This window comes from Lepus europaeus, chromosome 3, assembly GCF_033115175.1.
Source record: "Lepus europaeus isolate LE1 chromosome 3, mLepTim1.pri, whole genome shotgun sequence".
NCBI lineage: Eukaryota > Metazoa > Chordata > Mammalia > Lagomorpha > Leporidae > Lepus > Lepus europaeus.
The window spans coordinates 3,322,637-3,346,521 of NC_084829.1; the positions used below are offsets into that span (position 1 = coordinate 3,322,637).

The window sequence follows — 23,885 nt, forward strand, 5'->3', positions numbered from 1 at the left end:
GCGCCGGCCGCAACGGCCATTGGAGGGTGAACCAATGGCAAAAAGGAAGACCTTTCTCTCTGTCTCTCTCTCTCTCACTATCCACTCTGCCTGTCAAAAAAAAAAAAAGAATATTGGGTTCATGACACCGTGTATGGGACACAGACTAGATTAATTATGTTTCCCTAGCAATGGCTTATGGAGGCGCCAAGATGAAGACGTTAGGGTCATTTTAACCCAGCTCCTGGAAATAGAAAAAGCAAAATTTCAACAATTTGTAATTACTTTAAAATTTTGATTAGGCTCCTAACAAGGGACAGGAAAAAAATATATAAGCCCTTATGGAGTACAGTGAGAGGAATTTGCGGAAGAAATATTAAAACTGTGGTTCTTCGCTTGAGCACAGAAGATCCTTTCTGAAATCACTTCTAGTGTACACCCTCACTCAGCATACTTTGAAATTCTCTGTGCATTAAGTATGAAACACCCTGATGTCTGCGGCTGACGAAAGGCATCCTCACTAAGCACACCTGCTCTGTGGTCTGTGGGGCGGGGCAGGACCCGAGCAAATCCAGGAAAGGAAAATGCTGGCCTTGATCTCGGAGCTCGGCCAGGGGGTCCTCCCAGGGCTGCCGACGACATGGGGTAGAACTGAACGGTCACCTGAGCAAACAGCTCTGCCAGGGAAAGGAAAACCTTTCCCTCTCCCGAGGGGCTGTGAACAGGGCTCCTTTCAGAATCCAAGCAGCGGACTCTCAGAGCAGAAGGGGCCTGGAGGCAGAGGCGCTGGCTCAGGAGGTGAAGGGAGACGCGGGGTGACTGTCCTTTCCTTTCATTACATTATGTATCGAGCAGTGCCACGCGCTGGTGTGCTAGGACGGAACAGAGCACAGCACTGCGGAAATCCGCTCTCTTGGTGGATCATCACCTTACTGGATACTCTTTTTTTTTTTTTTTTTGATAGGCAGAGTGGATAGTGAGAGAGAGAGAGACAGAGAGAAAGGTCTTCCTTTTTGCCGTTGGTTCACCCTCCAATGGCCACTGCAGCCGGAGCATCTCGCTGATCCGAAGCCAGGAGCTAGGTGCTTCCTCCTGGTCTCCCATGCAGGTGCAGGGCTCAAGGACCTGGGCCATCCTCCACTGCTCTCCTGGGCCACAGCAGAGAGCTGGCCTGGAAGAGGAGTGACCGGGACAGAATCTGGTGCCCCGACCAGGACTAGAACCTGGGGTGCCGGCGCCACAAGGCAGAGGATTAGCCTATTGAGCCGCGGCACTGGCCTCCCATGGGCTTTTTAAAAATCTCTCATATTTAGTCACCTTGGGTCATTTGATAAGACAGATTTTATTTTTCTATCATATATGTGATGAATAAGCTGATCTACGACACAACTGATGTTCGTTTTTGTGACTTCTCTTCAGCTGCCACCTTCCCTGTCCTCCCCAGGGAGAAAATGCTGAACCCTCTGACTTGTAACTGCTCTTCTCTTCTTTATAAAAAGAAAAAAAAATGATTTCTTTATTTTGAAAGTCAGAGTTACAGAGAGACAGAGAGAGAGAGAGAGAGAGAGAGAAATACACACACACAGAGAGAGAAAGAAACACAGAGAGCGAGATCTTCCATTCACTGGCTCACTCCCCAGATGGCCTCAACAGCTAGCACTTGGCCAGGCCAAAGCCAGGAGCGTCTCCCAGGTCTCCCATGGGCCGTCCTCCTCTGCATTCCCAGGCACAATAGCAGGGAGCTGGATTGGAAGTGGAGCAGCCGGGATACGAACCAGTGCCCAGATGGGATGCTGCCATCGCAGGCAGCAACTTTACCTGCTGTGCCACCACGCCAGTCCCTACTTTTCTGTTCTCACACCAACAACATGACTCCTGTCCTGCTGGCCCTGCCTGCTGCCCCCACCTTCCCCACCAAGGACTGTCTTGCCCAAACTCACCTTTGCTATAACACTGGTTCTCAACCCTCCAGCCAGGGGTTGTGGGGGTGGGGGGTGGGGGGTAACGGTGTCTGCACACCACTGAGCCTTGGTCCACCACCCCACCCCAAGGATCTGATGAAACAGTTGTTGGGTAGTTTCAGCCCCACCCACACTCCAGGAGGATAACGTCCTGCATGGGCTGGGAGCCACCACCTCTGACAGCCGTGGGCCCTCTGGCCTTGCTTGAGTCCTCCTCCCCAGTCAGACCCCTGCAGCTGCAGCAGGGAGTGACAGGACTCCACTGGAGCCCCTGCTTCCCCCACCCACCTGCAAGGATCTCTGATCTCACCTGGGATAGACGATCCAGCAAACCATTGCCTGCTCGTCTCCCCACCACCTGGGGGTACAGGTGTGGATGTGGGTCTAAGTCTAAAACAGACTGCCCTGGGGACCACAAACCTCCCCCCAGTGCGATCGAGGCAGCATCCAGGGAGGGTGGCAAGTATGCAAAGCCAATGTTCTTCACCCTGCCTCTGGTCCTCCACCCCGATCTTCTGTCTTGATTCTGGGTCAAAATGGGATCATTGGAAGTGGTTTAAGTCCTCCCAAAAATGGACATGTGCAGAAGAGAGGAGAGCCCAGGCTGGGGTGAGGAAACCTGGCTTTGCGGGTGTAGAATTATCTATAGCGCTTTCTGCGAAGCTAAAGCTGCAAACCACAGATCACGGCATGCCTCTTCTCAAGTGTCGTCCAGCAGAGCACCTGGACACGTCAAAAACTGTGCAACGAGACTACTAAGACACTGTGTGCATGGGCACACGTGTGTGTGTGTGCGCGCGTGTAATAACCACATTCAAAGGGAATCATAGCTCCTTTATGTCCATTTGATCAAAACGAGTCTTGCTTAGTAAAATTCCTCTTTTATGCCACGCAAGACCAAACCTTGGAATGTTTTCACATGGAGTTTACAGTGTTTTCTCATCACCCAATAAAACTCTTTGATTTCTTCTCACCGCAGACAGTTTTAAGAGCATGGCTTGCACGTGGTGTTCTCGGTATGCTATTTAATTTTTATTTTGGGCTCACTTTTATCACTCCATCTCCTGTCTCCTGCTCTGAGCACAAGTTCAGTTCAGCCCCTCCCGGCAGACTGGCTGCTGGCGGCGGCGGGTGCCGGCAGAGGCTGGCCGCAGCTCGGCGTTTCCTAAGGTGAGAGGCTGTGTGGTCCCACGGCTGCAGGGATGTTCGGAGATCAGAGCTTAGACTAGCCGAGCAAAATGTTTCATCTCCAGTGGTTTGTTTTCCTGCATCTTCCCCCGCACATGTTGCCAAGGGAAATGGGATGCAGCCAGGCCAAGGCCCGGAGGCATGGTGGGGAGCATCAGCTTTTTTATGTGTTGCCCTCCCTGGATTCCTCTTGGGTCATTTCTGGAGGGGAGGTTCTGTGGTCCCCAGGGCATTCTATGTTAGACCCACTTCCACAACGCTATTGCTGGGGCAGCTTAGGGAGCCTATGCCTCACATCTGAGTGCTGGGATCCATAGTCAGCTCTGGCTCCTGACTCCAGCTTCCTGCTAATGGAGACCTAGGAGGCCACTCAATAACTGGGTTCCTGTCACCCATATAGGAGACCTGGATTAGTTCTTGATTCCTGGCTTCAGCACCCAAGGGACTCTTGCGGCCATTTGGAGAGAGAACCAGGAGATAGAATCTCTCTGTCTGCCTCTCAAATATTTTCTTGAAAAGATGTCTCTAGGGCTGCAGTTGCGGTACAGGGGGTAAAGCTACCACCTGCAATGCTGAGATCCCACAGGGGCATCAGTTTGAGTCCCAGCTGTTCCACTTCTAATCCAGCTCCCTGCTAATGGCCTGAGAACAGCAGCAAAGAATGGCCCAGGTGCTGGGATCCCTGCCACTCTTGTGGGAGACCCGGAGCTCCTGGTTTCCACCTGGCCCAGTCCCTGCCTCTGCAGCCATTTGGGGAGTGAAACAGCAAATGAAAGCACTCTCTCTCGCTCACTCTCTCTTTTTCTCTGTGTGTGTGTATGTGTGTCTTTTCTGTGTGTATAACTCTGACTTTCAAATACAATAAATGAATCTCTTTTAAAAAATATATTTCGAAAAAGCAACAAGAAAACTGCAAAGCCCTTAAGAATGTTTCTGAATATGACGTATGTAATTCAGATTCTGTGGATAAAAGCTTATCAGTCCTGAATATTAGGTGTCTGGTCCCTTCCACTTAGTGAATGGGTCCATGGACCATCATGAGAGAGAGATCCCATCTGCTGATTCACTCCTGAAATGCCCACAACAGCCTGGGCTGGTCCGGGCTAAAGCCAGGATCCTAGAGCTCAATCTAGGTTTTCTACATGCATGGCAAGGACCCAAATACTTGAACCATCATTGGCTGCTTCCCAGGGTATTCATAAGAAGCTAGAATCAGAAGCGGAGTCAGCACTCAAGCCCAGGCACTCTGATATGGAATGCAGGCATCCCAAATATTGTCTTAACCGTTGTACCAAACCCCACTCCATGGTGCGAACAAACAAAAAAACTGAACTCTGTGCCTATGAGGGGTATTCAAAAATTCATGGAAATGTCTATTATGGGAAAAAACTATGCATAAATTTTAAATATTTTTCACCAAAATAAACATTTTAATTCTACTTCCACCAAATTTTTAAGTACTCTAGTACATAATGAATTGATGTGCAGAAATATTCACAAAACAATTAGCATGGTCTTGTGTCTATTTAAATCTCGCCTCTGAGGAGCTCGCTTGGGCAAGCTCACAGGGGAGAAGCAAGAGAAGAGGCAGGAGCTAAGGCAGCACCCAGGTATCTGGACGCCCCGAGAGGAGTTGGTGGTGGAATCCAACACTGGGAAGGATCTCGATGAGCTTCTCAGTATGTCCTGACCCTGACACTGACCCAGACTCCTGGCAGGGCCTCAGAGGAGGGAATGCACAACTGGGTACCAGAGGCCTGGAACTTTCCACCTCCCTCTGCAGTCTGCAGCGTGCCCAGACTCAGGCCTCAGAGAGCAGCTTTTGGGTGCAAAGGAAACCACCCAAGGGTAAGCCCTGGCGAATCAGGAATATATTCTTTTTTTTTTTTTTTTTTTTTTTGACAGACAGAGTGAACAGTGAGAGAAAGAGAGACAGAGAGAAAGGTCTTCCTTTGCCGTTGTTCACCCTCCAATGGCCGCTGCGCGCTGTGGCCGGCGCACCGCGCTGATTCGAAGCCAGGAGCCAGGTGCTTCTCCTGGTCTCCCATGGGGTGCAGGGCCCAAGCACTTGGGCCATCCTCCACTGCACTCCCTGGCCACAGCAGAGAGCTGGCCTGGAAGAGGGGTAACCGGGACAGAATCTGGTGCCCTGACCGGGACTAGAACCTGGTGTGCCGGCGCCGCAAGGCGGAGGATTAGCCTAGTGAGCCGCGGCGCCAGTCAAATCAGGAATACATTCTGATGAACCCCGAAATGCAAAGGATGCAGTTAGAATGTGTGCAAGTTACAGGAACTTGGTGATTACTGATTTTGAAGGACGTAAAAGTAATTCTACTTAGGCCAGCTCTTACAAATCACAAATTTAGAAAGTGAAGGGAGAGGGAAGGGTGAGGAAGGGCAAATGTTGCTTAAAGGGGAGATGTTAATTGAGGCTTCAGTTAGACTGGAGAAGGAAGTGCCAGTGAACTCTTGTTCTCCAGGGTGATCGCAGTTCATAATAGTGCACTTTGGATTTCAGAGTGGCTGAAAGAGTAGGTGTTTAACGTTCTCACCACAAAAACATGGTATGTTGGTGAGGTGATGGCTATGTTAGTCGGTTTCATTGAATTTTTCCACAATATCAAAACATCACATTGTAGCCCACAAATATTCACACTCACTATTTGTCAACTAAAATAAGCTAATAATTTAAACTCTAATAATGCATATTCTCTAACACTATCCAAATGCCTGTGACTTTACTCTTAAGATATGCTGAAACCTTCAATGTAGGGAGAACAGAAATTTTTTTTGAACTCTTCACGTGACTGTCTCATTGTCTTTTGTTTTATGTGGACATCAAGGCAATATTTAGTTGGTATGCTGGTACTATACCAATTGTCAAAACACAAAAATACATCCATGCTGGTTAGTACAAGGCTGGCTCAAAAAAAAAAATCCATGGAAATATAGAATTAAAATATTCTTAGTCTGGTAAAAAAAATTGAAATCCATGCATAGTTTTTTCATAACATGTAATTTTGTGGCCTTTATGTACATCTCCCTCATATACAGGGATTTCAAGAAAATGTTTGCACCCAAATAAACATGTTTTAATTCCACTTCCCATGGAATTTTTGTGTGTTTTTTTTTTTTTTTTTTTTTGACAGGCAGAGTGGACAGTGAGAGAGAGAGAGACAGAGAGAAAGGTCTTCCTTTGCCGTTGGTTCACCCTCTAATGGCCGCCACGGTAGCGCGCTGCGGCCGGCGCACCGCGCTGTTCCGATGGCAGGAGCCAGGTGCTTCTCCTGGTCTCCCATGGGGTGCAGGGCCCAAGCACTTGGGCCATCCTCCACTGCACTCCCTGGCCACAGCAGAGAGCTGGCCTGGAAGAGGGGCAACCGGGACAGGATCGGTGCCCCGACCGGGACTAGAACCCGGTGTGCCGGCGCCGCAAGGCGGAGGATTAGCCTGTTGAGCCACGGCGCCGGCCCCCATGGAATTTTTGAAGCACCCTCATGAACAGAGAATATCCCAAGATCCCCAGAATTCCCTTTCCATGTCCTGAACCTGAGGACCTTCCTCTGACCAGTGACTACAGGGCCACGAGCTCCAGGACTCTGCCCAGTGCAGCACAGTCTGAGAGGTGACTGACTGCAAACTCCCAGTTCCTGGACAGAGCACTGCCCGTGGAATGTGAAGGCACTTGGCCACAACAGGCTGCCAGCCATCCAGTAAAAGTCGTTTGTTGTATTTATGCCGTCCCTGCAAGTTAATTATGAGTAGGAAATGGAAAGTATGCTTTGCAAGTCAGAGCAATGAATGATGGGGGGGGGGGTTTCCTGCCAGTAACACCTCAGACCTCGAGACAGGGGTCTTGAAGTTTATTCGGCTCTTCCCCTGGAGGGTCAGTAGGCCTAGGTTGGAGCCCAAGAAGATTTCCCACAAGCTAGGGAAGTGATCCTCATGCCAGTGATCCAAGGACCATACTTTGAGGAAACATGAATTCCCACTCCTTACTCAAGTTCCAGCTCAGGAAGTTTTCCCTTTGTGGATTCTTTTTGAAACACAGCCCTTGCACATTCTATACCAAGGGAGTCACACTTCCCTCTACCTGTGTTGGCCACGCAGCTGTAAAGCTTTTATGGCTCTGTGGGGGAACTGCAGGCATGTCTGGGGGCTGCAACATCTCAGTATCTCCAGCGTCTAACTCAGTGTCGGGCTCAGGACAGAGTGATTAACTAAGGACTCAGCCATTGATAAGTAAGTGGGTGGGGGAACTGATGTTGGCAGTAGTTACTGAGCATCCAAACTGAGTATGGATAAACTTTTTTCTTATAGGCTATGACCACATCCCTCTTAACTATATCCTCCTCCGTATCAGGGCTTAATGTCCAGCCCCCCGACTCCTGTGGTATCTGGAAATTTCCACTTTTGTGTAGGGAAATTTTCTGTCCTGTGCCTCAAGGAAGAAGCTATAATCTTCTCAGACCATTGCAGGAATTCAAATATCTGTGCCGCCAATAATATCTGGAACTGTATCTTCAGTGTGGTTTTGGGGGTAATCTACTATTTGACCACCTTCCCAGCAAATGTCTTATACCTAATGCAAATCAGAACATGTACTATAAACATTCATTTGCTAAATGTATACATTTAAGATTTATGATTCACATTTCTGCATTGACCATAATTTCTTTAGCATGCTTCGGCACATCAGCCTAGACAGATACATCATGAACAATTTTATAATGGGAATTGAGCAGCGGTTAAAAGGCTGGTATTGTTGCCCACCCCTACCATTTTCCTTCACTGGGATAATGAACTCATTTATCCAGAAAGCAAGAGCCAACAGTAGCCATTTCCTTTGAGATATCTGATTCAAGTTCTTTGTACATCACCTAACCCAACACCAAATCAAGAGCTAAACAGATGTCTTTCCCAGTGTTCATATGGGATGCAAATGTTGCAGGCCACAGCTTAATCCTCTTACCACAAATCCAGCCCGCTGTTTTGTTTTGTTGTTGTTGTTGCTTTTTATTTACTTGAAAACTAGAGTAACAGACAGAAAGAAAGGTCTATCATCTGCTGGTTCACTCCCCAAATGGTTGCAAAGACTGGAGCTGAGCAGATCCGAAGCCTGAAGCCAGGAGCTTCTTCCGGGTCTCCCACTCAGGTGCAAGGGCCCAAGGGCTTGGGCCACCTGCTGCTGCTTTCCCAGACCATCAGCAGGGAACTGGATCAGAAGAGGAGCAAACAGGGACACAAGACAGCACCCATATGGGATGCCAGGGCTGCAGGCAGAGGCTTGGCCCACTGTGCCACAGCGCTGGCCCCAGAATGTTATTTTGATCTGGTGATATTTTGCTGCTGCATTTGTCCCTGAATGGCTTTCATCCCCCAAAGAAAACTCAGTTATTGGCACCTCGTCCTAAACATACAGCATCCCTGTGATCTGCCATGAGCAACAACACCAGGATTTTCCGCCTGATTTTAAACGCACTGACAGTCCTGTGGTTGAATTTAAACATGTTTTACCTGCAGAGATTCTCACACAATAACCTGCAATAACTTGAAATGCATACCTTTTGAACACTTTCTTTTCTTACAATAAACAGAAATGTGTGCTGCATTTTCTGCAATGTCAATCCTCCAAAAATGTGTCTGTGTATTTCTGTACCTGCATTGTAGTAAAGGTTGAGGTGAAACCCCATAATTATAGTGCCAGGCTGTCACGTAGGTTTCAAGCAGCAAAATAAAGAGTACAGCACAGGGCCTGGTGATGTGGCGCAGCAGGTGGAGCTATTGTGATGCCAGCATCCCAGACTGGAGAGCTGGTCCCAGCCCCGACTGCTCTGCTGCCTGTTACCACATCTGGAAAGGCAGCAGAAAATGGTCCAAGTGCTTGGGCCCCTGCCACTCACACGGGAGACCTCGATGGAATTCCCGGCTCTTGTTTCAGCCCGGCCCAGCCCCAGTCATTACGGCCATTTGAGGAGTGAACCCGTGGATGGAAGATACCTCTCTCTCCAACTCTCCTTCTCTCTGTCACTCTGCCTTTCAAATAAATAAATAAAGAGGAAGGAAGGAAGGAAGGAGGAAGGAAGGAAGGAAGGGAGGGAGGGAGGGAGGGAGAAAGGAAGGGAGGAAGGAAGGAAGGGAGGAAGGAAGGGAGGGAGGGAGGGAGGAAGGGAGGGAGGGAGGGAGGGAGGAAGGAAGGGAGGGAGGGAGGGAGGGAGGAAGAAAGGGAGGGAGGAAGGAAGGAAGGAGGAAGGAAGGGAGGGAGGGAGGGAGGGAGGAAGGAAGGGAGGAAGGAAGGAAGGGAGGGAGGGAGGGAGGGAGGAAGGAAGGGAGGGAGGAAGGAAGGGAGGGAGGAAGGAAGGAAGGGAGAGAGGGAGGGAGGGAGGGAGGGAGGAAGGGAGGGAGGGAGGGAGGGAGGAAGGAAGGGAGGAAGGGAGGGAGGGAGGAAGAAAGGGAGGGAGGAAGGAAGGAAGGGAGGAAGGAAGGAAGGGAGGGAGGAAGGAAGGGAGGGAGGAAGGAAGGAAGGGAGAGAGGGAGGGAGGGAGGGAGGGAGGGAGGGAGGGAGGGAGGGAGGGAGGAAGGAAGGAAGGGCGAGCCCATGATAAAGAGGCAGCCGGCCTCTATGGCTGACATGTGGTATCATCACAGAAAGTTCTGTGATAGGGATTCCAGGAACAGAAGTAAAATCTGCTGCAGGTTAGGAGTTCCCTGGAAAACTGCGCCCCTCTGTTTCCTCCACTCAGCGCGCCTTCCTCAAAGAGCAGAACGCACGTCTCTGGTTTGTGAACGCTGACTTGCAGCTCCAGGTCACCACCTGACCTAAGCAGCACAAGCACAGGAGCGAACGCCCTGCGGGAGACAGCAGGGGACCACACCAGTCTGCGCGGCCCCCAGTAGCCCACGCGGACAACGTGCTTCAGACGCATGTCCCCAGCTATTTCACCACATTACAGAAAATCAGTCAAACCTGGGAACGGAGAAACTGCTAAAAAAAACCTGAAGTAACTTTTTCCAAGTCTTTTGTTCATATCTCATTATTTTCGTGTGTTAACATGTAGGCGATAGTCTAAATATACTTGAATTTCATGTTTAATGAGATCAGTTCAATTTGGGATTTAACAATCACTATAAAAATTTTCATTTTGATTTAATTCAGTCATACAGCAATATATTTTTCAAACTGATCTCATTATTGGAGGAGCACATTTATACGAACACATACATCAGTTAAAGCTGGACATGAAAAGCTCCTGCACTTTGCTGTTGCTCATGTTTTATTCACCCCTACAAACTTAATCATATTTGCCCAAGTGTCGTTTAATAGGGAAGCAATGTTATTTAGAATCAGTTCAGTTTCCAGGTAAAGCCATAGAAAGCGTCTAGTATGTCGCATGCATTCCACATTTAGCTAGCATCCTACTCAAAGTTGTGATAATAAATGCCACAGTCAAATGCAGTTTTTCTTTTAAATTTTAAAGAGTTAACCAAATGAGGATTAGGTCTCCTATGAAAATCCACATTCTATAAAATGGAGACTTTAGTTGTGAAAAAAAAATAAAAATCCTCAACTCAAAATCCCCAAATCTATATTTTTTCAAGTGATTAAATAACTAAATCTAGCTTATTACATAATATGGATATATTTTAATGAAATAGCATGCCATTCACATGCATCATGTTTTCATTAAAATATTGCTCCCATCAACACTGATTTAAGAAAACTCACATTCACACAGTATATGTAACTTCCCCTCCAGATGATCTAATATCTTATTAAATTTCAAAAATAAGAATTTTGATAGTGTTAATCTCAGCCTTTTATTGAAACATACTTTCATAATAACATTTTATTTTAATAATTAATAAAGTAAGTTTTCTTACTAAGTTCAACCAATAATCAAAGAACACCAGCTCCAAAGTAGAAGTTGGGAAAGGTGGCAGCAAATCTACAACATATTTGTAGTTAGAAACAAGAAAAGTGTGTGCTTACGAGCAATATTCCCTGATGAAAAGCTGCTTTTTAAAAATTTGCTTTTGAGTGTAATATTTTGTTAGCTTTTCCACCAATGGTTTTGTGGGTAGTTTTTCAGAACATACAAGGGAGGTGATCTTGGCTAATCGGAGTTTAACTTCACAGATTTGCCATTTAATGTGGACTTCATTGTGGCTGTCAGGAAAGGAACCGTGCCTCGCTCTCCCATTTCCTCTGCTCACAAAGCAGCAGCAGTTATCCAATCCTGAACACACGAATGATGGAGGTGGCCATTAGCCCCGAGGTCAGGATGTCTGTGTCCCACATCACAGTGCATGGTTGGATTCCTAACTCTGGCTCCTGATCCCAGCTTCTGGAGAATGCTCACCAGGGGAGGCAATGGTGATGGTTCAAATAATTGGGATCCTACCACCCACGTGGGAGACCAGAATTGTGTTCCTGACTCCCAGCTGTGGCCTGGCCCACCCCTGGCTATTGCAGGCATTTGGAGAATGAATTAGCCGAAAGGAATGCTCTCTCTCTCGCTCTCTCTCTAATTTACTAATTAATTAATTAACTTTTAAAGGATGTGAGGGTACTTAAAAATGTTATGGAAAATGGAATTAAAAGGTAAGTATATTTTGGTGTTAAAAATTTTTGAAATCCATGAATAGTTTTTTTAATAATACACATTGTTCATGAACTTCTTGAAGATCTCTTAAATGGATTTCAAAGATTTCTGTGCTGAAATACATTCATCTTTTAGTTGCATTTTCCAGGTGCTTTCTTCAGTACCCTGATGTCTACTCTGACTGAAGCCATTTGTTCCATGCATCTCAGGCAGCCCAGAAGCACACTGGCCACCCTGATGGACTCTCAGCTCCTCACCAGGCACGCCCAGACCACTTAATTCTTGGCCCCATTACTGGGCACTCAACTCATAAGGGAACATTCTGTCCCCAGGCAGGAGCATGACCCTTCAGCGCAGAAGTCTTTACAATTAGTAAGCTCTGGGGTTCATCCTGCGCTTCTGCATCTCAATATAGTTTCTAGACACCTCATCTCCTTGGAAACACTTTGTCTCTTCTTTCCAAATGAACAACTCTGGTAGAGAACCTTTTAAAACACCTGAAAAGTTCAACTTCTTGTCTCAGGCCATGAACATTTTACATTTGAGATTGTCCCCAGCTTCTGAGAAGACAGTGTGACTTCTTCAGCTTGATAAGAACAAGCTGACCATGACTGACTGCTGTAGACGTGATCCTGTTAGCGGGATTCATCATTCTTCATCAGGGACTGATAGCTGCTTGACATTTCCTCCCACTTTGGCCATCAGGAGACGCTACCAATCTTTTCATCTACTAGTCTACTTCACATCTATGAACAATGACTCAGGGCTATTTCTCTCAGAAACCCATCAGCTCTTACAGCTCAACTCCACACCAATTGTTCCAACATTTCTTTTTTTCCTTATAATCCATAGATTGCATAACATTTGGTCATGTTTTAAAGATTTTGATCTTTGCATATTAGAAAGAAAATGTCATCTTCCAGCAATACCCTACACCCCAAACGGATTTGCCTTCTTGTTGTTCCAATTTTTCTCCATCGTCATATGACTAGTGCCTTCTTTGTGGCTCTGCCAGTGAGGCTTGGCATCCCACTCAAAGCTAGACAAAGCCAGATCTGCACTTTGCTCCCTATCGCTGCGCGTAGCTCATTAGAGAGGTTTGTCTACCTGAGAATTAATCCAAATCACAGCATTCCCCTCGTTAGCTGGCTTAGTAACCTGGGAGAAAGGGGATGAGTAGAACATGGCGTTTTCCTAAGGGAACACGTGTTACACGCTTTGTTAGTGTTTTGGATGTGTTTCCATTACCCTGCCTTAGTGCTCAGGTGGTTTCCTACCCTAAATATTCTTATTTCCTGTTACTCATTGCTTCCTTTCTTGTGGTTCAGAAAAGAAGAAATGAAACGGGAGGAAGACTCCTTTTATTCTAAGGCTTCTCATCCCTATGAGCCAAGAGGACAAGGTTCTGGCCATAGAGTGTCAGCCTCTAGAGTGGATACAATTGCACATGGAGGACTTTATCTGAGAAGCCACACTACTGGGGCCGGGGCTGTAGTGTAACAGGTAAAGCTGCCACCTGCAGTGCTGGTATCCCACATGGGCACCAGTTTGGGTCCTGGCTTCCCCATTTTCAATACAGTTCCCAGTTTCCTGGGAGAGCAATGGAAGATGGCCCAAATCCTTGGGCCCCTGCACCCACATGGGAGACCCAGAGGAAATTCCTGGCTCCTGGCTTTGGATAGGCCCAGCTCCAGCTATTGTGGCCATTTGGGGAATGAACCAACTGATGGAAGATCTCTCTCTGTCTCTCCCTTTCTCTCTCTCTCTCTCCCTCTCTGTAACTCTGCCTTTCAAATATATAAATAAAATATTTTTAAAAAGAAGAAGAAGAAAAAGAAGAAGCCACATGGTGCAAAGATGCCTTATAGGTACATCTGAGACATGCACGTAATATGTAACATTATCCACTGATTACACCAAAGGAAAAAAAAAAACTTTTATACAAACTAAAATTGAATATCTTCGGTTTAAAAAATATTAATTTGGCCGGCGCCGTGGCTCAACAGGCTAATCCTCCGCCTTGTGGCGCTGGCACACCGGGTTCTAGTCCCAGTCGGGGCGCCAGATTCTATCCCGGTTGCCCCTCTTCCAGGCTATGCCCGGGAGTGCAGTGAAGGATGGCCCAAGTCCTTGGGCCCTGCACCCCATGGGAGACCAGGAGAAGCACCTGGCTCCTGCCTTTGGATCAGCGTGGTGCGCCAGCCACAGCGCACCAGCAGCGGCGGCCATTGGAGGGTGAACCAACGGCAAAAAGGAAGACCTTTCTCTCTGTCTCTCTCTCACTGTCCACTCTGCCTGTCAAAAATTAATATATATATATATATTAAGTTAAATTTTAATAGTATAACACATAGGAAAACTATTTCTCCTGCTAACTGAAGCACTGTCCTTCTGTCATGGCACCCTTGACAAAATGTGCTTCTGGGAAGACACAAATCATGAAAACACAAGTTATACATCACACAGGTAAGTCCACACCAGAATATTGATCGGAGCTGCCCATTTGAAGTCGGTTTTGTTTATCTTTTGTTTTACGAGCAAGAGACTGCTGTGAGCTGGCTTATTTAAGGAAACCATCAGCACGTTCCTAGCCATCCCCACAGTAATCTGAAACGCGGCGGCAGCCATGCCTCCAGTCTCTGGGACAACAGGCTTGTCATGCTGTGGGGCTCGGATCCAGCGGAGGCCACCTGAGCCGAAGGATGACCTCGGCAGACAGGAGCTGCCAGTCCAAGCGGGTTGCCTTTTGTCTGTCAACGGCACTCAGGGACCGTGTTCTTGAGCGTCCTGTGCTCTCTCCGACACGCAGGCCCTCGTCGGCAAATTCCAGAGAGGGACTGCATGCGGGCCAGCTTGCCCAGACCTGCGTGTCCACTCGGACCATTCAAATGGAAGGTGAGAGCCAGCAGTCACTTAGAGGGCATTGTCAGTGACGCAGTTTCAAGTGGTCTCCAAGTTGTGCAAAGCAGAGCAACAATCACCAAAAAACCCGGCAAATTCACGAGTCTCTGACACCGTGTGGTGAGAAGTTGAGTTCAGTGATCATCGGAGTCCTAAGCCATGGTCTCTAAACTTGAGCTAAGCAAAATCAACTAAACTGAACCTTGAGCACTAGTGAGCAGGTGAGGAAGGCCCAGCGGAGGTATGGCTGTCTCAGGACCTGCTCTGAGCTTCAACACACCAAGACTGGATGGCAAAAGGCTCAGACCCCGGCTCCTCTCTGCAACCACTCACCACTCTCAGTGCCCTGCTCGAGCCCTGGGAAGTCCGGAAGAATGCAGCCCCTTCAACCCCACAGAATGTTGGCTCCTGCCATGTCATCACCATCCAAAGCCTTGTATCCATCTGTAGATAGGATGCTGGGCCAACTGACCAGGAAACCCTTTAACAACTCAACTCCAAGACTACGTTCTCTCTGTAAAATGGGTATGTTTTCCACTAGATATGAAGATTACTCTGTGGCTAGGGTAAAGTGACAAGTACGAGAGTGTTTTTAGAGAAAGGAAAGCAACACAATCTTTCCTTGAATGGGCGTTTTCACTTTCTGCACAAACACCACCGTGCACTAACTCCCCCTTCTGTGGCCAGAAGAGAAGGCTCTGTGTGTGTACATCTTGGTGTCAAGTCCTGAAATAGGAGGAGAGTCTCTGCCTGACCCTGACGAAGAACATTCTCGCCTTTACATAACAGCATGCACAAAGCTGCCACTGGTGTTATGTTAACGAGTGCATTCCCCACCTGCTGCCACCTGCCCCCCCATCACCACCATCACCAAGCCAGGACAGGATTTAACTGTCAGGAATCCCCTGAGGAGGTCACTGAGCCCAGCATGGCCAAGTGGTGCAGGGTTCCCCCAGCTAGCACCTTTTAAAGGTTGTATTCTATATTTAGGCCCAAGCATTGCTGGCAAGTGTACCCTGAGTTACTGCTGTTCAGTGGAGAGAGCAGCTTTTCAAAAACTCTTCTTCCAAGTACAAATAAGCCATGGCATTCCCATCAAAACCTGGGATGGAAAACAAATTTTTCTGGGTGAAAAAATCATGCAATCCTCAAGGAGGTATCATCTTATACCCATTATGATGGCTACTGCCACAAACAGAAAACCAAGTATTGACAAAGATGTGGAAAGCAGAAGCACCTGGGCAAAATGCTGTAGTTGCTATGGAAACTGAACAGAGGTACCTCAAGAGGCGGGCATTTGACACAGCACTTAACACACTGGTGGGGGCAGCTGCACCTCGTATAGAGCACCCGAGTTCCAACCCCATTCCCACTTCCAAACCTGGCTTCCTGCTAATGCAAATTTGGGGAGGCAGCAGGCAATTGGCTTGGCTGGATTACTTGCTGCCCATATGGGAGACCTGGCTTGAGTTCCTGGCTCCTGGCTTTGGCCTAACTCAGGCCTGGCTATTTGTGGGCACTTGGAGAGTGAACAAGCAGATAGAAGATCTCTCTCTTTTTCTCTCTTTCAAATAAATGAAAATAAGTAAATCGGTAAAAAGGCGGTTCAAGAGATTCATCATGGAATGATGATGTGGCCCAAAGTTCCATTTCTGGGTGTTTATGCCTATGAACCGGAAGCAGGGCCATGTAGAGCTGTGTGTACAGCCACGTTCACAGCAGTAGTGAAAGGCAAGAACCACCCGAACGCTCGTCGACCAGACAACTTAATCAGCGGAAGGTGGTGTGTGTGGACAATGGGGTGTAGGGGATTCTGACACAGACCACGAAAGGGGTGAGCTTGAAAGACAGGCTGAGTGACATCAGCCAAGGACAAACACTGCAGGATCCACTTACATGAGGAACCAGTGCCAACTTCATAGAGAAAGTAGAAGCAGGGTTGCCAGGGGCTGGAGGAAAGGGGGAAGTGGGGAGAGGGTGTTGAATTAGGACAGAGTTTCAGGTGCGCAAGGTACAGAACTCTGGAAGTGGATGGTGGTGATGGTTGCACAGCAATGCAGCTGTGTTTAACACCACTGAACTGTACATTTAAAATGGTTAAAACAGCAAATTTCATATTGTGTAGATTTTATCATATTTTTTAAAGTCATAGAACCCAGTTTCCTGTGTGTTCTGTTTGGGACCTTTCTGGGGGAAGTAGACTAACCTAGACACTGGGGCAGACAACAGTATAGGGTTAAGAGTTCACTGCAGGGACTGGCACTACGGCATAGCAGATAAAGCCTCTGCCTGCTGCACCGGCACCCCATGAGTCTCAGCTGCTCCACTTCCAATCCAGCTCTGGCTAATGCACCTCGGAAGGCAGCATAAGATGGCCCAAATACTCGGGCCCCTGCCACATACATGGGAATCCTGGATGGAGGTCCTAACTTCTGGCTTTAGCCTGGCCCAGCCTGGCTGTTATAGTCATTTGGGGAGTAAACCAGAGAACGGAAGATCAATCACTCCATCTTTCTATCTCCCTCTCTCTCTCTCATTCTTTCTCTCTCTCTGCCTTTCTTAAAAAACTAAAAAGAAAGGGCCGGCGCTGTGGCTCACTAGGCTAATCCTCCGCCTGCGGCCCCGGTACCCCGGGTTCTAGTCCCGGTCGGGGCGCCGGATTCTGTCCTGGTTGCAGTCCAGCTCTCTGCTATGGCCCGGGAGTGCAGTGGAGGATGGCCCAAGTGCTTGGGCCCTGCACCCGCATGGGAGACCAGAAGGAAGCACCTGGCTCCTGGCTTCAGATCAGCGTGGTGTGCCGGCTGCAGTGGCCCCTGGGGGGGTGAACCAACAGCAAAGGAAGACCTTTCTCTCTGTCTCTCTCTCTCTCACTGTCCACTCTGCCTGTCAAAAATAAATAAATAAAAAGAAAAGATTTTCCTGCATGGAAGGCCTGAGCATGGGGACTTTATGTACCTGGTGGAAGGAGAGGAGGTGTCTATTTGTATCATATGGGAAGTGAAGATGTTTTCCCCTCCAGAAAAAGGGACATGTTTGCACAGGCAAAAAGCTCAGAGTATGTATGAAAATTAAGTCCCAGCCGGTGCCGAGGCTCACTAGGCTAATCCTCCACCTGTGGCACTGGTACTCCGGGTTCTAGTCCTGGTTGGGGCGCTGGTTCTGTCCTGGTTGCTCCTCTTCCAGTCCAGCTCTGTGCTGTGGCCCGGGAGTGCAGTGGAGGATGGCCCAAGTGCTTGGGCCCTGCACCCCATGGGAGACCAGGAGGAAGCCCCTGGCTCCTGGCTTCGGATCAGCACAGCACACAGGCCGTAGTGGCCATTTGAGGGGTGAACCAATGGAAGGAAGACCTTTCTCTCTGTCTCTCTTTCTCACTGTCTAACTCTGCCTGTCAAAAAAAAAAAGAAAGAAAGAAAGAAAGAAAGAAAAGAAAAGAAAAGAAAAAGAAAATCAAGTCCTCAGAAAGGCTGAGGTTAGTGGCACCTTCTTTGCGCCATCCAGGACCTGCAGTTCCCTCGGCACTGCCACTGCCCTGGCCAGCAGGGCTGATGCACGAGGACTCCAGAGTCTGCATGGGCTCAGGGCAAAGGGTCCCACTCCTCCACCTCTCTTTTTAAATATTCATTTGAGATGTAGAGTTACAGACGGGGAGAGGCAGAGACAGAGAGAGTGTTCCATCTGCTGGTTTACTCCCCAGATGGCCACAACTGCCTAAGCTGGGCCGATCCAAAGCCAGGAGCCAGGAGCCTCCACAGGGTCTCCCACACGGGTGCAGGGCCCAAGCACTTGGGCCATCCTCCACTGCATTCCCAGGCCATGGCAGAGAGCTATATCAGAAGAGGAGCAGCCAGGATGAAAACTGGCACCCATATGGGATGTTGGCACCATAGGCAGAGGCTTAGCCCATTATGCCACAGTGCCCCCCCTTTAACTCCAGCAAATGCAGAAATCACAGAAACTAAAGGAAGTGACTGAGCACCGGTGGCAACCACATGGGTTAGGATAGATAATTACAGCCCTCTGTCATGATCTAGGGAGGACTGGTTCCAGGATCTCCTGTGAATACCAAAAACCCACAGTTGCTCAAGTCCCTGATATAAAATGGCAATGTATCTGCATAGAACCTGTACCTGTCCTTTGGTATGCTTTAAATCATCCCTACAGAGCAATACAAGGCAGTCAACACAGCCTAGTTGTTCTAGTAAATACAATCATATGAAGAAAACAGGGCTGTACATGCTTGTTCAGATGCAATTTTTTAAAAGTTTACTTATTCATTTTTATTTGAAAGACAGAGCAACAGAGACAGATCTTCCACTGTCTGGTTCACTCCCCAAATGTTCTCAATGGATAGGACTAGCCCAAGCCCAAGTTAGGAGCTAGAAATTCAATCCAGGTCTCCTATGTGGGCACAGGAACCCATATACTGGAGCCACCACTGCTGCCACCCAGGGTGCATTAGCAGGAAGCTGGATCAGAAGTGGAGGCTGGACCTGAAACCAGGCAGTCTGAGATGGAATGCAGGCACTGCAAACATTGGCTTAGCCTGCTGCGAGACGCCCTTCCCCAGAGGCAGTACGGTTTTCAAATTCTTCCATCTGCAGCTGGTTGAGCCCATAGATACAGAACCTGCAGATACGGACGCCTGACTGTCTCTGCTCATTCTTTTCTCTCCTGCCCAGAAGACTTCAGGTTATTTCCATGTAGTTAATGTGACAATTTTATGGATACAAAGTGGATAGACTTTTCAAAGTATTGTTATTAAACAAAATATCATGAATCATCCCTTTGAGTTTTCATTATTCTTTTTGGTAAATTGAGAAGGCTCCTTGATACCTGTATATAACAGCTAGGAGCAGAATATGTACAAGAAAGATCCTGCTTGGCTCAATCCTTTAAAGGACCTTCATACACGGTGACCTATGCGCTAAAACTTAGGAAGAAATAACAAGACACGAGTAAGTGTTCACTGCGGAGAGGCAAACTTGAAATGGGATAGTAGAGGAGTACTCCATCTTAGTTTTCGAGTTTTCTGTGTTCTGACTATGTCACTGTTTGCTGGTATTTGTGTGTGTGTGTGCGTGCACATTCATTTATTCATTTAAGATCAAATGCTGCATATGGTCAAATAAAACAGGGCCCTGAGATAAAATTTTTTAGAGCAGAGCAGGAGACATGGATGCACACATTGTTAAAGTAGTTCCCGATGGGGCCAGCATTGTGGGGCAGTGGGTTAAACCACTGCCTGCAACACCAGCATCCCAGTAAGCACCGGCTCCAGTCCCAGCTGCTCCACTTCCAATCTAGCTCCCTGCTAATGCACTTGAAAGAGCAGCAGAAGATGGCCCTAGTGCATGGGCCTCTGTACCCATGCGAGAGCCCAGGATGGAGTTCCAGGCTCCTACCTTTGGACTGGCTCAGCTCCAGCTGTTGAGGGTATTTATGGAGTGAACCAGTGGATGGAAGCTTGATCTCTCACTAGCTTTCTCTGTAACTCTGCCTTTCAAATATTTAAATTTTTTTTTAAAAAGTTACTGTGCACATACTGTCATTAGTGAAGAACCTGGGTTCAAGTAAAAGTGTCCACTTCTTGGCCATGTGATCTTAGGCAAGGTACTTAACCTTTCTGTGCCCCAATTTTCATTTGTAAAATGAGGATATTAGATAGTAGTTCCTACCATACTTTCTATGACTATTAAATTAATGACAACACATGATGCACTTAGAGTAATACCAGGCGCACTGTCAGCTCTCCATCAACATCTGATGCTAACATAGTGAAGATAAGAGGTGGGCATTAGCCAGCAAACAGGGCGTTGCTTCTGCCTAGGTCCTTGGTTCCTGGGGCTTTGAAGGGGGAGGGAGTGTGTTGTTAGAATTAGGGCTTAGCAAGTCAGCAGGCTTTTGCCAGGTGAGGAGAATGGAAAGACATGCAGGAGCATGAATACAGGCAGGTGATGTGAGTACCCGGTCAGCCGCTCGCGCAGGCACTGTGAACTCCTGAACTTTCTTTCCAGGAGTGTCTCAAGGAAATCAAGAAGAAAGCGCAACGCTGTTGGTTTTTCAGGTCCGGTACGTAATTCCTGTAAAGTCTGACCCTTCGTACGGCATTTCAGACTCACTGGTTACATTTCTGTTTTATGATCTTCTTGGTAGACGTTCACACCTGATCAAACATCTATAAATGAGCTAGTATAAAAATGAAAACCCTGAAATACAAAGCAGATCCCTAGGCAGACCTCCTGGGCACAGGCACACAGTGTGCAGGGGCCCCCCTCCCCTGGAGATCCAAGTGACACATGCCCCTAGGGCCAGGACTTCACAGTGTGGCTGTGTGGCACTGGGAGGTGACCTAGGACCTGTCCAGGTGGGATTCAGAGGCAGGGGTCTGGCAGGCCACATTTCGCTGGCTGTCCCCAAGTATGAGGTCAGACTATAACCTCGGTTCTCCTGACTTAAGGTAGCATTCAGTAAGCGTCCACATGTGAAGACTGCACCCAGACGCTCTTATCTGATACTCCAAGAAAGCTGCGGGTAGACTGTATCACGAGTGGAGCATCCAAATCTGAAATCTCAGAGTGTGACACTTTATGAATAACCTACATGATGCCATGAATGGAAAATCCCGTAGCCGACCCCACATGATGGGTTGCAGTCAAAACTCAGGCACACTAAAAATAGTGTGTAAAATTACCTACAGACTAACAAAGTGTAAATGAAACAAGTGAATTTCATGTTTAGACTTGGGTCCATCACCAAGATATCTCATAACATATGCAAAAATCTTCCAAGATTTGAAAAATTTCAAAAGCTAAATTGCTTCTGCTCCCAAGCCTTTTGCATGAGAGATATTCAATCTGCACTTCCTTTTTGGGGAAGAAAAACTGAGCTCCTTCAAAGTCGAGCAGTTTGCCCAACTTTCTGATCAGTGGTTCAAGATTTGAATCCAGGTCTGTTGACGCACTGTTCTTTTCACTGCTACCTGCTTCCTCCTCAGAACTGTCTTCTAACTAGCACCCTGAGGTGTCAGCCTCATAGAATCGTCATGTGAGGGAGATGTCAAAAGTCCTGTACTTGGAGTCCAGGAGACTTCAACTCACACCCTGGTAAGTCCAGCCCTGCCCATGCTTGCCATCTACACACTGAACAAGTCACAGATTTCTAGGAATCTCTCCACTATCCTCCTTTCGTCTTCCATTCTAACAGATGCCTGGGTTGTGTGTTCAGAAAAACTACACCTGGCAGCCTTCTGTGCAGCTGTGCTAGTGATTGAGATACAAGCACAAAAGGATAAAAAAGATTTCAAGGTAAACTTCTAGGCCTTTCATTGCCCTTCCTATTTCAAGCTTCAGGAAGAGCAGATGTGGCAGGAACTCCAGCAGTCACCTTGGGACCATGAGGAAAAGACCAGAGACCATCAGAGACCTCAACAATAAATCAACATTACTAGGGCTGTCGTTGTGGCACAATGGGTTAAGCCAGGGCCTGAGACCCTGGCATCCCATAGGGGCGCCTGTTCAAATCCTGGCTGCTCCACTTCTGATCCAGCTCTTCAATAATGTACCTGGGAAAGCAGCAGAAGCTGGTCCACGGACTCGGGTCACTGCTACACACATGGGAGACCTGAATGGAGTGCCAGCCTCCTGGCTTTGGCCTGGTCCCACCCTCACTGTTGTGGCCATTTGGGGAGTAAACCAGCAGATGGAAGACTTCTCTGTCCATCCTTCTCTTTCAAATAAAATAAATTTTTAAAACCAACATCTCTGGGCTTTTTAGTGTGAGGACCTAAATATTTAGTGTATTTAAACCTCTGTGAAGCTGCACACAATTCCTAATCAATACATGGACTTAATATTGGCACTGCTGAATGTACCACCACCATTCAAATGTTTGTTTATACCTAGGTTGTTAATAAGAACCAAATTTATTTGAAAGCACAGCTGAATTAAAATAGCTGTTAGTCACATGTTTTCTCAACAGGAAATAACAGAAGTAGAGCTGCTATTTTAAGGAAGTTTGTAGCTTTTTCTCTTTTGCATTAAAGGCGATTTTTTTAAACTTTTGGTAAGGTGCTTGAAGTCACTGCTCTCATTTGATCCTAGAAGAGCCTCTCCAAGGCCGGTTCTCTGGATTCACGCTGTGTCTTCTCCCATCCCTCTGACATGGGTGCTGTTGTAGACCCACCCACTAGCAGGAGTTCTTTTTTCCAGGAAAATCCCTGGAACTTGCTTGGTAGGGAAAACAAGCACCCTTCCCAAAAAAAGAATCTTCAAAGGGCAGGATGTGCAGCTAAAGCTCAAGTTAGTCTTGTGCCACACCTACCCACACATGGGAAAGAACCCTCCATTCAGCTTCACACACACAGACCAGAGTCCTGGGGAGCAGAGGAGAGGAGGGGAGAGCAGCAGGGGCAGACGCTCGGTACACCAGGAAGACACAGCCGCATTTCCCGCAGCTGGAGGGCTGAGCACAGTTCCCCCCTCCCCTTGGTTTAAAATAGTCCCGGAAAGAGTCCAAAGAGGGCCACGATTCCACTGGTAAAACTGTGAGTTTGAAAGCAATTAAATATGGTGATTTTCCCACCCAGCCTCAGAATCGACTGTGCCAAATCAGAACAAGTTTGTCTGCCCACCTATACATCTCAGTAGCACTCGGGCATATTTTCTCTCTTACCCAGATCAACAACCTACCTATAAACTTGGCTACACTAAGTTTTCAAAATCAAATCCTCTCCCTGGTAACTAAAACAAAGGCAAACTTAAGGAAGTGCATCACCACTAATTATAAATTAGCAAAGTGCCTACCTGAAGTTTTCCTATGTGACTATGATGCCAGAGCACTCTTATTTAAAGATGATTTAGATTGCTTGCAAGCTAGTAGCCCCTTTTGGAACAAATAAAGTAGATATAACTGCTGATAAGTTTGTACAGATGTCAATAGCACCATCCAGTTCAAAACTCACCTCTCAAAGGGCCCTGTCCTGGGGCCAGCATTGTGGTCCAGTGGGTTAAACTGCCACTTGCAATGCCAGCATCCCATCCAAGCCATAGTTCAAGTCCCAGCTGCTCCACTTCTGATCCACCTCCCTGCTGATGTGCCTGGAAAAGCAGCAGAGGATGGCCCAGGTACTTGGGCCCCTGCTCCCACATGGGAGACCTGGAGAAGCTCCCAGCTCCAGGCTTCAGCCTGGCCTAGCCCTGGCCATTTCAACCATTTGGAGAGTGAACCAGCAGATGTATGATCTCTCTCTCTCCCC

General features: G+C 47.6%; 1 protein-coding gene across 3 annotated transcripts in view; it reads right to left on the reverse strand.

The window, feature by feature from the left end:
- MYLK4 (myosin light chain kinase family member 4) overlaps positions 1-23,885 on the reverse strand; it is a 105,754-nt gene that overhangs the window by 33,902 nt on the left and 47,967 nt on the right. The gene's annotated exons all lie outside the window — the stretch shown is intronic.